The sequence below is a fragment of the Ochotona curzoniae genome, unplaced genomic scaffold, assembly GCF_017591425.1.
Source record: "Ochotona curzoniae isolate NIBS_2020 unplaced genomic scaffold, NIBS_Ocur_1.0 scaffold_1037, whole genome shotgun sequence".
Classification (NCBI taxonomy): domain Eukaryota; kingdom Metazoa; phylum Chordata; class Mammalia; order Lagomorpha; family Ochotonidae; genus Ochotona; species Ochotona curzoniae.
In genome coordinates this window covers 2,966,813-2,978,768 of record NW_024467083.1, presented here as the reverse complement: position 1 = coordinate 2,978,768, position 11,956 = coordinate 2,966,813, and the positions used below count along the sequence as shown (strand labels likewise).

The window sequence follows — 11,956 nt, the reverse complement described above, 5'->3', positions numbered from 1 at the left end:
GAAATATTATTGGTGCAATGCAAATTAGTCTTTAAGATTTTCTTTTAAATGAATTGCCAAGCACAACAGTCATTAAATTATTTCAGTACAGAAGGTGATACATTTTGCTCTTTTGCTAAAATTTTAATCTTTCCTTAACTAAAACAAAAGGCCAAGTTCCATGCAAAATTAGTCTAAGCGTAATTCAGTTCAACTGAAGTGTGTCATAGTAGCACAAGGCAGCTAGCTGTAATATTTGATGATAATACCATTCTTTAAAAAGTTGAGAATTTAACTGATTCTTCCTAGTTTTTAAAAAATTCGTTTTGGATTAAGAATCAGGAGAATGGGTTCTGTTGACCTCAGAAAGGGGGTAGTATGTGACTGTCCTAAGCAGTTGGGTGCTGGTTCAGGTCACTGAATTCGGTAAGAAAGGAGGAGAGGAGAGAGGTGCGTGCAAGGGAAAGAACACCAGGGAAGGAAGGAAGGAAGGAAGAAAGGAAGGAAGAGAGGAAGGAAGGGAAGAAAATGGAAAGGAAAGGAAAGAAAGGGAAGGGAAAGTGAAGGGGAGGGATGTGAGGGGAGAGGAAAGAGGAGAGGAGAAGAGAGGAGAAAGGAAAGAGAAAAGAGAGAGGGAGAAAAGAGAGAGGGGAAAAAAGAATGAAAGTGAAAATATGCACATTAATGGTGTGTAAATGGAGGCTGGACTGGCTTGTGAAGCTGGCAGGATGAACGTGGGGATGGTGCATAGCGAAGTGAATCTCAACACACGAGTGATGGACAGCTGGAACGTCTGGTTGGCCTATCATCTTGGTAGAACTGCTGCATGCCATTCCCCTCAGTGTCCCCTTCCTCAGCATCCCTGCCATCTGGACCCTGGCCAACATCATGTATAAGTTGGTAAGGTATATTTTCCGACACACAGTGAAGGGGACACCCTTGGAGACCCCTGGCCAAGGCAAGGCTCAACTACTGACACACTGGGAACAGGTTCCTCAGTATCTTTCCTATCATACTTGACCTCCTAGCCAGCTTGTACACCAAGTGTAACGCTGTTCACTTCCTCATCAACACAACATTACTGCTTAGTGTTCTGCTGCATAGGCTGCCACACCTTCATGAAGTTTGTCTCTTTGTTGTAGGGTTTTTGACCCCTAATATGGCAGCAACTTCAATTCTTGTTTCGCAGGAAAGAAGAATTTTCATGCAGACACAGTTTAGTTTTAAAGCAAAATTGATTAGTAAAGCTGAGAAAAGAGGCTCCCATCCTAGTGATAGGAGGGGGCTTTGAGATAGAAAGGACCCTTAAACCCCTGCCATAGTGGCAGGAGGAAAAAGGAAGGGAAAAACCTGTCTTAATGGTGGGGAAAGCGTTTTTTAGATGTTTACTTCAAAGCGGTTTCTCTAAAGACAAAAGGAAATTTCTGGGCCCATGGTACCTGGCTTTGAGACAAAAGGCCCAGAAAAATGTCAGGCGTGCTACTTCCTTGTTCCCTTTTCAATGATAAGGAGACCAGTCTGAGGCGCTCCCCCCACAATGGCTGGAGACAATGGCTGATGCTTCAGGTGGGGAATTGGTACGCTAATGTCACCCTTGTCCCTTGGAAGAAACGTGCTCTGGTGAATCTAAGACATGGTGGGGGAAACGCCATTTTACCTTTGAGAAGAAAATGGCTGGGGGACCCAGATGCCCTAACTGCCTACTACCCCATCTAACTCCTCACACATCTTTGGCATCAACAAACAGTGAAGGATGGGACTGGGAACAGCCCTGCAGGCATGGGGATGGCCTTGAACAAGGGTCTGTCAACATCTTTCCACTTTTCAGCATACCATTTTCTGTAATTTGAAAGCCTTTGAACTACACAATCTTTCTCAAATTCCCAAGAAATGAAGAATTAGAAATGAGGCTCCAGGATTTGATCCTGCACAATTCCCTGAATCAGGAAAGGCCAATGAGATGAGGTTAAGGGTAAAATATGTCCTCTACAGCAAGAAGTTGTGTTTGAGCAGCTTTTCACATGATAACATTTTTTCCTATCTTCCACCCTTGCTACCTTCCAGCTCTGTTTTGCTGTATATTTTCTTTACAATGAAGGTACTTTTTTCAGCTTACCAAAAAAAAAAAAAGTGTGTAAAAGGAAACATTTCAAATTCAATTCAGTTGCTCAGTATCGTCCACTGTTATTCCCGGAATTCCTCAGAGCATCAAGGGAACTCTGCTTATTTAAGACCTTGTTGGGGTTTGAAGCTGGGATTCTCTTGGCCTCCTCTGAGCCAGCCAGCTACAAGATCAAAGACTGGTCTAAAATATGGCACAGCAAGGAAAGGGGGAAATACACAGCAAATTATTGGTTGAGAGGGTTGGAAATTAACAATGCAAAATGGCTTTTAAACTAGAGGAAAGAAAGAAACCTTAAACAAGGTGTTTCTCTTGCAGACAAACTTGCTTAAAAGTGTTAGCATTTAAATGGTCACACCTCAGCTTTGAACTTAACACTCCATTAAGCTGCTGAGGGAACTCACACCTCTGCCTGTGGTGCCTTTCTTGTTGAGCCCCAAGGAAGGAGTAGAGGAGTACAGAGGAGGAGGAAGAGTGGCTTCAAGGGAGTCAGTCGGAAAACTGATGGTCCTAAAATGCTGTGCAATTTTTAGTGGCTTTTGCTTTCACTCCCCAAGTGTCCTGATTTGGATAACAAGTAGGGTACTTGCTATTAAAGGTAACAGGCACATCTCTTGGCAAGGAATCCTGGAACTCACATGGTTTGTCATTTGGAAAATGAGAAATTAGCCCTTAGTTATTGATTTTCCTAAGACCATACAGTTACTTAATGAAGGAACAGGAACCAGACCTAAGTTCCCCAAATGTAAATTGTATATTTTTAATGTATCAAATATTTTCAGGAAGATAAATAATGCTCTGAGAAAGGAGGACTAGAGTATAGATGCTGTGGCAAATTATACAATGGATTCAGGGTTTTGAGGGCTACAGCAAGCACTGGCTTGGTGGGAGGTGTGAAGTCAGAGGCCAAGAACTTCTCCCAGGTCTATCACGTGGGTCCCTTGATTTTCTTCCATTGCTTTCCTAGGTACATTAACAGGGAGCTAGACTAGAAGTGGAGCAGCCAAAGCTTGAAACAGGACCCACAATGGGATGTTAGTGTTTCAGGTGGCACCTTGATCCACTATGCCACAGTGCCAGCCCCTAATTTTACTTTTATATGAATGTTCTCACGTGTGCATGTGTGTATTCAGTCAGGGTTAGCTACTCTCAGAGTCTCTATCAACTCTGTCTCCAGTGACAAGTGCGCCTTCCCCTCTCCTTTGCTCTCTAACCTGCTTGGAGGATTGGATGATTTCATAAGCCCACTCCACTGCTAATATATTTAGTTGCACAAAGCCCACAGAAATGGCATTACTGTTCTTTTTAAACATACAATGAAGCAGTCTCAGAAAGATCCACACAACCAGTAAATGAGGGAAGCAGGACTCAAACACAAGTCTGCTTGTCTTTTAAACTTGTCTCTTAAAATTTTTATTTTTATTTACTTGAGAGGTCTGAAGTCAAAGACAGAGAGACAGACAGAAAAAGAGGCAGAGATGGAGACCTTCCATTCCCTGGTTCACTCCATAAATGGCTGTAAGGACTGGGGCTGGGCTTGGGCCAAAGTTGTCATTGCAACATAAGATGCAGGTGTTCCAAGTACTCTCTTACACACTAAGCCAAATACCCATCACAATTTGCCTGTCCCTGGTGAGAAATTTCAGGATGTATGCTGACATGAAAGAATAAGAAGGGAAAATCAGTGGCAGATGGCGCTACCCCCAGGGTAGATGGTTTAGAACATTCTTTACTGCACTATTCAGCAGGTGTGGCCCACATACAATGAAGATTTTCTCTGTTTAGTGACGGCATGCGAGCTTCACGTATGGGGGAAGCCTGGACTCAGCTTTCAGTTTCATAAGAGATGATTATTTGTCTCTCCAAGAGAAAACACTCAAACAGAAAGTCAAGTTGTGGCAAAAGACCCAATGCCCCTAGAATCAATACGCACACTTGGAGATGTGCCTGGCTGAGTAACAAGACATGAAAGGTGAGAGTTCCTTGGGGCATGTGCTCTTTTCAGATCCTCCATTCAAGGTCAGAGACACAAGAACTCCATGCTTCATGTGTCCCATGTCTTGGGACTCATTTGGTCACCATCAGGAAGGGCCCTTCCTGTGAAATAATCCTTTGTATTGTCACAGTTAGTTGACTTTTGAGTTATTTCTAATTATACAATGAGGACTTCAGTGAGAGTGGAGAAATTTTATTCACAAAAGCCAATTAGTAAACACATGCCAAAAGTAGGCCAAGACAAAGTGTCAAAGCTCCTTCTCTAATCACAAACCACAGAACGCTCAATTCCATCGAGAATGTGAGAAGATAGCGTTGTCTGTAACATTACGATTGTGTAGGCATCCACAATGTGATCCACGGTTGGGACATTCTTTGTTCAGGAGACACAGTATCAGGTGGGTATTTTGACCAGATGCCATTAAGGTTTACTTCAAACAGAAAGTATCATAGTAGTGATTCTGGCCATCCTAGGAACCCAAAAATCTTAATAGAACTTATGGTTAACCTCTTTATTTTTTCTAAAGAAAGTGTCACTTTAAATACCAAATAAGCTTCCCTGGATCTGATTAATTTCATTACTCTACATTTGGTCTTTCATTAAAGAAAACTGCTCTACAAAAAGAAGCATGTCTTGGAGCCCTTCACACATTTTAGTCGTTCCTCCTACTAAATGTTCAGCTACCCATGCCTTCTTGAATGCTTACCATCCCGTGTCTGCTAATCCATGAGCAACTTCAAGCTCTGGGTTCCATGTTGGTCTCCTCTAAGAAGTCTTCCCATTTTCTTATATTCTGAACTTCTCAAGGATTTTCAGAGAACACCCACACCTTCTTATATTTTGCCCATGAATTTATCTTAAGTTATTTCATGTTTCTGTGACTCTCTAACTGAATTCTAAATTCCTAAAGGGCTATGAAGCTCTGTTCACAGAGATGAAAAGGAGCACTCTGGATTTTCCCAACGCAACATTGGGTACAAAGCAACCACTGAGGGCCCAAGATTCATCAAATAGCCATGAAATTCCACTAGGATTAAGCTTAGATGGGGCAATCCAAGTTTTGAAGATCAGAGAATTCACATTCTGTTCTTAGGAGTTCAACAGTTCTTCCAAACCACCAGGATGGCAGACATAAAAGTTTCATCTAGCCACTAGCTCTGGCTGAACATATCACAGGTTACTTAAAGTGCAATTTATTTTTAATAGAAAAATTGATTCTAGAATGAAACATGAAGTCGCCTCTTTTTTTTCTTTTTTGGTAGTAGACTAACCTTTTAAAGAATAGTATTCTTGCCCTAGAGAGGGGCATAAAAGTTTAAAAGGTTATTTTCCACATTACATGTAACCCGCACGCTCACCTTTTCTATTTCTTTGCTGAATATGTGCTCAGGGTGCCTGTGGCGCTAACTCACTGAAAATACCGGCTCCATTAATGCATGACTTACTTCTCTTTGCTTGGCAAAGTACAGATCCCATATTTCAAAGCAAAATTCAAGCTTTTGTAATTCATTACTTATTCTGTGAGACAGGATGGCATGGAATTTTCTCTCTTCAAAACTCAACAGAGAAAAGCAAATACTGAAGAGAAATCTTCCCGAACTCACCCACAGGACTTGTTTTTCCTCAAGTGGCTTCCCACGGTGTTTTTAACTTACTACTCCCCTGAAGTTCATCATAATTGATCATAACCATCTGCTTGCATGTCTGTCTCGGCTATTCATACTGTCTACTCCAGGAGAACAGACATCCCATCCCATCCTTTTCTTTGTAATCTCGTGTTGTGGGGCTTTGATGTGCCATCCAGTCTTTGCAGGACAAGGCTCCCCAACTGCAGGGGCTGCTGCCTGCTGTGAGCTCACAGTCAAGTTTCTTTTCCTGGAACTGTACACAGCTAATTAGAATTGCTCTGCCTGTGCATTAACCCTGATCTTGAAACAGGTCAATGTGAAGGTGCAAAGTTCTGGCTTCAGTGTCTTAACTCAAGACAGCTCTGGATGGCTTACACAAATCTGGATCTCTATGCTATCAGTTTAGTTCTCATTTGCAACTGTAAAGCAACCAAACTTGTCCTTTGCTGCACTTCCACCATCACAGATGTGGTTCCTGATAGCTCTCTCTATTAAAAACCCTGCATACAAGTCTCCATCTCCAAGCCTATTTCCCAAGTATGCCCACTTCACACAGCTGAAGCCTCTGCACAATATCTAGTGCAAGATTAGTGTTTCATTGATATTTGGCAAAATGATGCATGAATGAAATATATAGGAAATGAGTAAATATCTCATTATAATCTCAACATTTCACCCCTACTGCTCTCTCCAGCCCATCTTCCTGGGACTATGATTCTCAATTGACATGGGCAATTATTAACTGAGTTCCTATGAACTAGACCATGTGTTATGATGAGGGAGTCAGAGACAACACAGACCCTTCTTGACTGTCAGCACCCATGGCAAAACAATGAAGCTTGGTATTTCTTGCAGACAAAGAACCTGTAGTAGCAATTCCACTGCTATCTAGAAGGTAGAACTGTTCCTCTAAACATTTTATCTTTACTGTTAGTTTTCCTAGGCACAGCTCATGAATACTCTGAGACTTTTAGAATGCAATGATTATGCTACTTCACCATGGAACTGCATGGCTGATCCTAATTTTATTTTTAGTGAATACTTTCTTAAAGAATAGAGGACAACATAGCCTCCTAAGAAAGACGATTATATTTGACACCTATTCCAGAATATCCAGTGTTAATATGAATCAATTAGAGTTAAGAAATAGAAAATTGCAAGAAATCAAATATTATAGTAAAAAATGCTATATGCTGAGGACAGAATAATTTTGGGTTAAAACAGATAGTACAGGTTCAAAAACCTTAACAACAACATGATAAAACATCACAGAACATTTACTTAATTAATGGGAAGCAAAACCATAGAAAAAGAAGAAAAAAATATCTGCATTGAGATAATTAAAAGAGATGGCCAAAGGGAGGTATCAACAATTGCCCAAATTCTCCCTCCTATCCAGCAGGAGCAAGGTTCCTTATGTCCCCCACTTGTCAGTGAAGGCCCGGTGAAGAAGCTAGACTCCTGGCAGAAATGAGCATCTAGGTTTCCATGAAGCCAAGTTTTAAATTTCAATTATATTTGGCACATGATGGGTGCGTATTAGGCTTTCACCTTGCCATAGTGGTGTCAGAAGAAGCAGATGAAAATGGAAGCTTAAGTAAGATCTAGAATCTCAAATATTAATAGAAAATGTCCAAGCTTCAGCTAAAAATCACTTGTCATATCAAGAATCAGGAAGAGGTTAAACTAAATGAGAAAGACAATCAATAGATGACAACACTAAAATGAAAGAGATGTAAGAATTATCTGACAAATGTTTTAAAATAGGTAAAATAAATTCTTCAGTGAAAGTTTATGAATATAGCTGAGATGAAGGAAAAATAGAACCTCAGCACAGAATAGAAGATACATAGAAGAACAAATACAAGAAATATAAAGATTCAGTGAATGGGTTCAAGAGCAGAATGGATAGGATAGAGGAAAGAATCAGTGAATTGGAAATCAGAACAATAGAAATAACCCAGTCTGCATGACAGTTATGGAATAGACCAAAAACAAATGAACCAAGTTTCAGGACAGGTGAGAAAATAAATGAGTTAAAGTTTGTGTCATTGGATGCCTAGGAGCAAAGAAGGGCAGGTGAGCTAACACAGTATCTAATAAGCAATGAGAGGAAATTTTCCCGATTTAGAAAGACATAAACCTACACTCTCAGGAGGGTGTATCCCAGTCAAGAAAATCCCAAAGAAGTAATGAAAAGCAACATGGTCAAATTTCTGGAAATACAGCAAACTTCTGAAAGTGCTGATAAATAAATGGTATTTTTGCCTACAGATGAAAGACAAAGAATAAAAGTGTGTGCTTACTTGAAACCATGGAAACCAGAAGGAAGTGGCATGACGTTTTTCAAGGGATAAAAGAATACAATCAGAAGCCAATATTCAGAAAAATATCCCTCAGGAGTTAAAGGAAAGTCAAAACATTCTCAAATGAAGGAAAACTAACAGAATTTGTCTCTAGTAGCTGTAAAAAGAATTGCTAAATACCCTAAACATGAAGAAAATAAAAAACTGTGGGGACATGAGGAAGAAAAGAAGATGATAATAAGGGAAAAAAAGATAAGCATGTTAATTTTTTCCTCTTGTGTTTTGTAAATTATGCTTGATGGTTATAGCAAAAATGATTACCATGCTTGATGTAGTTCTAAATGGCTGCAGAGGAAATATGTAAGATAATAAAATAATTAATATGGAGAGGGAGTAAGGTACATGGGGAGATGAGCTTTCTATATTTTTGTGTTTAAATCATTTAATACCTACAGGAACTGCTGAAAGAGTTATACGAATAGGTTTAATCAAAAACACTACAGATGAGTTAAAAAGAATGCAGGAGGAAAAAAGCATTCAAGAAATTCAACAGAAAACAGGAAAAAAACAGAAGCAAAAACACAGAACAAACAGAAAACAAAAAATGCACATATTACCATATTCGAGCCCTATAGCAACAATGATATTAGATGCAATGATTTTAATATACCAATTAAAAGACAATGAGTGACAGAGAAGAAAATATCAATAAGAAATTTTTTTCAAGTATAACTTTTACAAGCATGTTAAAAAAATTATAAAAACATATCACACAAACAATCAAAAGGAAGTTTGAGTAACTATGGTAATATCAGAAAAATCAGACTTCAGAATAAAGGGAAGTATCTTATGCAGAAAACACCACTGTCAAACAAAAAAGAGCCAACCACCAAGAAGATAGATCCCTCCCAGATGTCTGGAGTCACACAGTGGAGCTAGAATTGACAAAACTAAAGAATATGTAGACAGATCCACTTCAGCCCCCTCTCTCAATGATCAAAAACAGAAGAAATTAACATCACCATCAATAGGATCTACTCTACACTCATAGAACATTCTATCCAACTACAGCAGAAAGTGTCCAACAAACATGACATGATAGACATTGCATACCAAAATTTCTAAATGTAAAAGGACCTCCACAAAGATAAGAATTAAAATTGTACTGGATATTATCTAACATAAAAGTACAAATTAACCACAGATATTAGACATTTTTCAAATTTCTTAAATGAAAAATAAATTTCTGGAAACTCCATCAGTCAAAGTTTTCAAGAGTAATGCACTCAAAAGAATAAACATTCACTCATTGTACTGATTGGAATAAAATGATATTTTAATATTTGACACAGCTGAAGTCTTGATGAGAAGGAACTTGACAATACTAAAGCAAACTAGGGAGAGAAGAAGTCTAAAATTAGCAACCTAAACTCTCACGTATCCAAAAAGTGGTGTGTGTGTGGGGGAGGGAGTAGGAATAAGTGGAAGGATAAAATAATAAAGATCAGATCAGAAATCAATAAAATCGAAAATAAACAAAACAACAAAATCAGTAAGGCAAAAAAGCGAGTTTTTGAAAAGATCTATAAAATAGACAAACTGCAAGCAAGGTGGTTGAAGAAACATGAGGGGACAAAATTAAGTATACCAAGACAAGGAAACAAAAGATATCACACAAACCAGGCTGACTTCAAAAGGATAATACAGGAGTACAAGAAACAACCCAAAACACTGAAATCTCCAAAAGCAACACACCCACTCAAAAGCAAAATCTTTCAGATGCTCACCATCTATTGAGGACACTTAATTTATAATTAGTAGTTTCTTTAACAGATGAGTTACACGTAGGTGAAATATTTTCCTCCTTGCCACTGTGGACCTTTTATAATGGAAGAATCTCTGTGGGAAGGCTGCTTCCTGCTCTGACCTTGACCTTCATGTCACATCAAGGTCACTTCCGCAGAGGTCATTCTGCACTTTCTCATCCTCGCCCTGCACACACACACACACACACACATATTCATATATATGCTTATATTGAAGTATATATATTTTTGAAGTACATACATATGTATACACTTTGCATGCAAGCTGTTTTAGAGAGAACATGTGATACTTACCTCTTTGGGCTGGCGTATTTCACTAAGTATAGCTTTGTTTAATTTATATAGTAGTTCTATAAGTTTTCTTTCTCTTTTGTGGGAAGAGGGGCAGCTTTAACATTTCTTTACAAAAATAATCATATCTTCTTAAAACACGGGCCGTTTTCTTTCTTCCTTTCTGACACATGCATTTCCTTTTCATACCTTACTGTAGTAGCTGGACTCTTCAGCACATCATTGAGCAAGAGCAGTGAGCTATAAGTTCATCCTGAAATTTTCCTCCTGGGAGGAAAACAATAAGTATCATATTAGCTTCAAGGTTTTTTTTTTGTAAATGTTCCTTTGCATGTTAAAAAAATTCCCATTTATTCCTATTTTTCTGAGATATTTTTTAAACATGAAGTGTGGTGGCTGGCATGGTAGCTCAATGAGCTAATCCTTTCCTGCAATCGCCGATCTCCCAAATGAGCGCTGGTTCATGTCTTCATCATGTGCTCGCACTGTCGCATGCACTCCCTGAAGCCAGCCAGCCTTGCTTGCCATTTTGTTCCAGCTTTTTGTCTTCAACTGAGATAAGACCATAGATGGCTGTTTCATGAAGGAACGCTACAAACAACATAGCCTGACAATGAACGAATCTGCCTTTATACATTAACTCATAGTCCACCACTTGCATATTCATGATTTGTGAATTCCCAGCTACAGTTAGAACTTTTTTGTTCTGAGTTGCTTGGCAGCCAACATTATGCCTAACACATTCAAATGTACATGTCATATATATCAAGACATTTCCTCATTTCTCTCTGCTTCCATGTATGTCTTGACAACTTAGATTCTAAATCTAATACTGCTCAGACCTTGCCAATTAACACCTTAACTATGTAATTTAACCTTCCTGTGTCTATATATTTATGTGTTTTAACAGCAGTAGGAATCTGTAGTTTTCACTCACCTTATGTAAATTAAAAATAACAATAAAAATGAAAGAATAAAATATCAGTGCTTTTAGGAACTCGGAATACATAGTTATGTAAATTAACAGAGATATAAAGTCTCTTAAATGGGTAGCGTATCCCTAATGCACTGTTCAAGTGGAATAAAGGTGGAATTTAAGAAGTTGAAATCCGGTAACTCTCCTCCATGCCACATAGTCATCTACAAGTGGTTTACACAGAGACCGTGAAAAAGCAGGGCTTCCTAGTAGCACAGGCATTCGAAGTCACTCCACATGTGGCAGGTGCTAAGGTGCAATCCAATAGCTGGGGACTAACAAATGGAGTCTTTGTAAAATTTTCTTACTCAGAAAATAGGATCACCACCACCACCACCACATCATCAATTATTCACTACCTGCCTGGACTACTCCTTGATGAACAACAAAATAATGGGAGCTGACAAAACTGATTGATGATGAACTTCAAGCAAAGTCTAGTTCATGGCAAATGAGAAATAGCCAGCAGGGCTCAGATGAAGTAGACCACAGAATGGCCAGCCAACAGTTCCCATGACAACACAGCTCTTTGACCAACAAGCACAGCTAGGCAGGACTTCCTCACAACATTGGCTGTAAATGTCTTCTTCTGGAAACACAGCCACTTGGGCCCATTTCCCCAGCCTAAAGGATAGGAAAGGCTCTCGAAGCATTTCACGACGCATCAGAATCGCTAGATCATTAGTAACTCAATAAGCAAATCTCTGAACATCATTTCAGGTGCTTATCAAAGTGCTTTAAAAAAGGTTTTAATTCAGCAGATTTTGAATTTTGCATTACAGTTTCACTAATTAAAGGAAAAAGTATTGGCATCGTGTTTAATCCTTCCCAT

At 39.1% G+C, this 11,956-nt stretch overlaps 1 pseudogene; it reads left to right on the top strand.

The window, feature by feature from the left end:
• The first annotated feature begins 649 nt into the window (after positions 1 to 649).
• Positions 650 to 11,541, top strand: LOC121168689 (annotated as a pseudogene).
• The last annotated feature ends 415 nt before the right edge of the window (positions 11,542 to 11,956 follow it).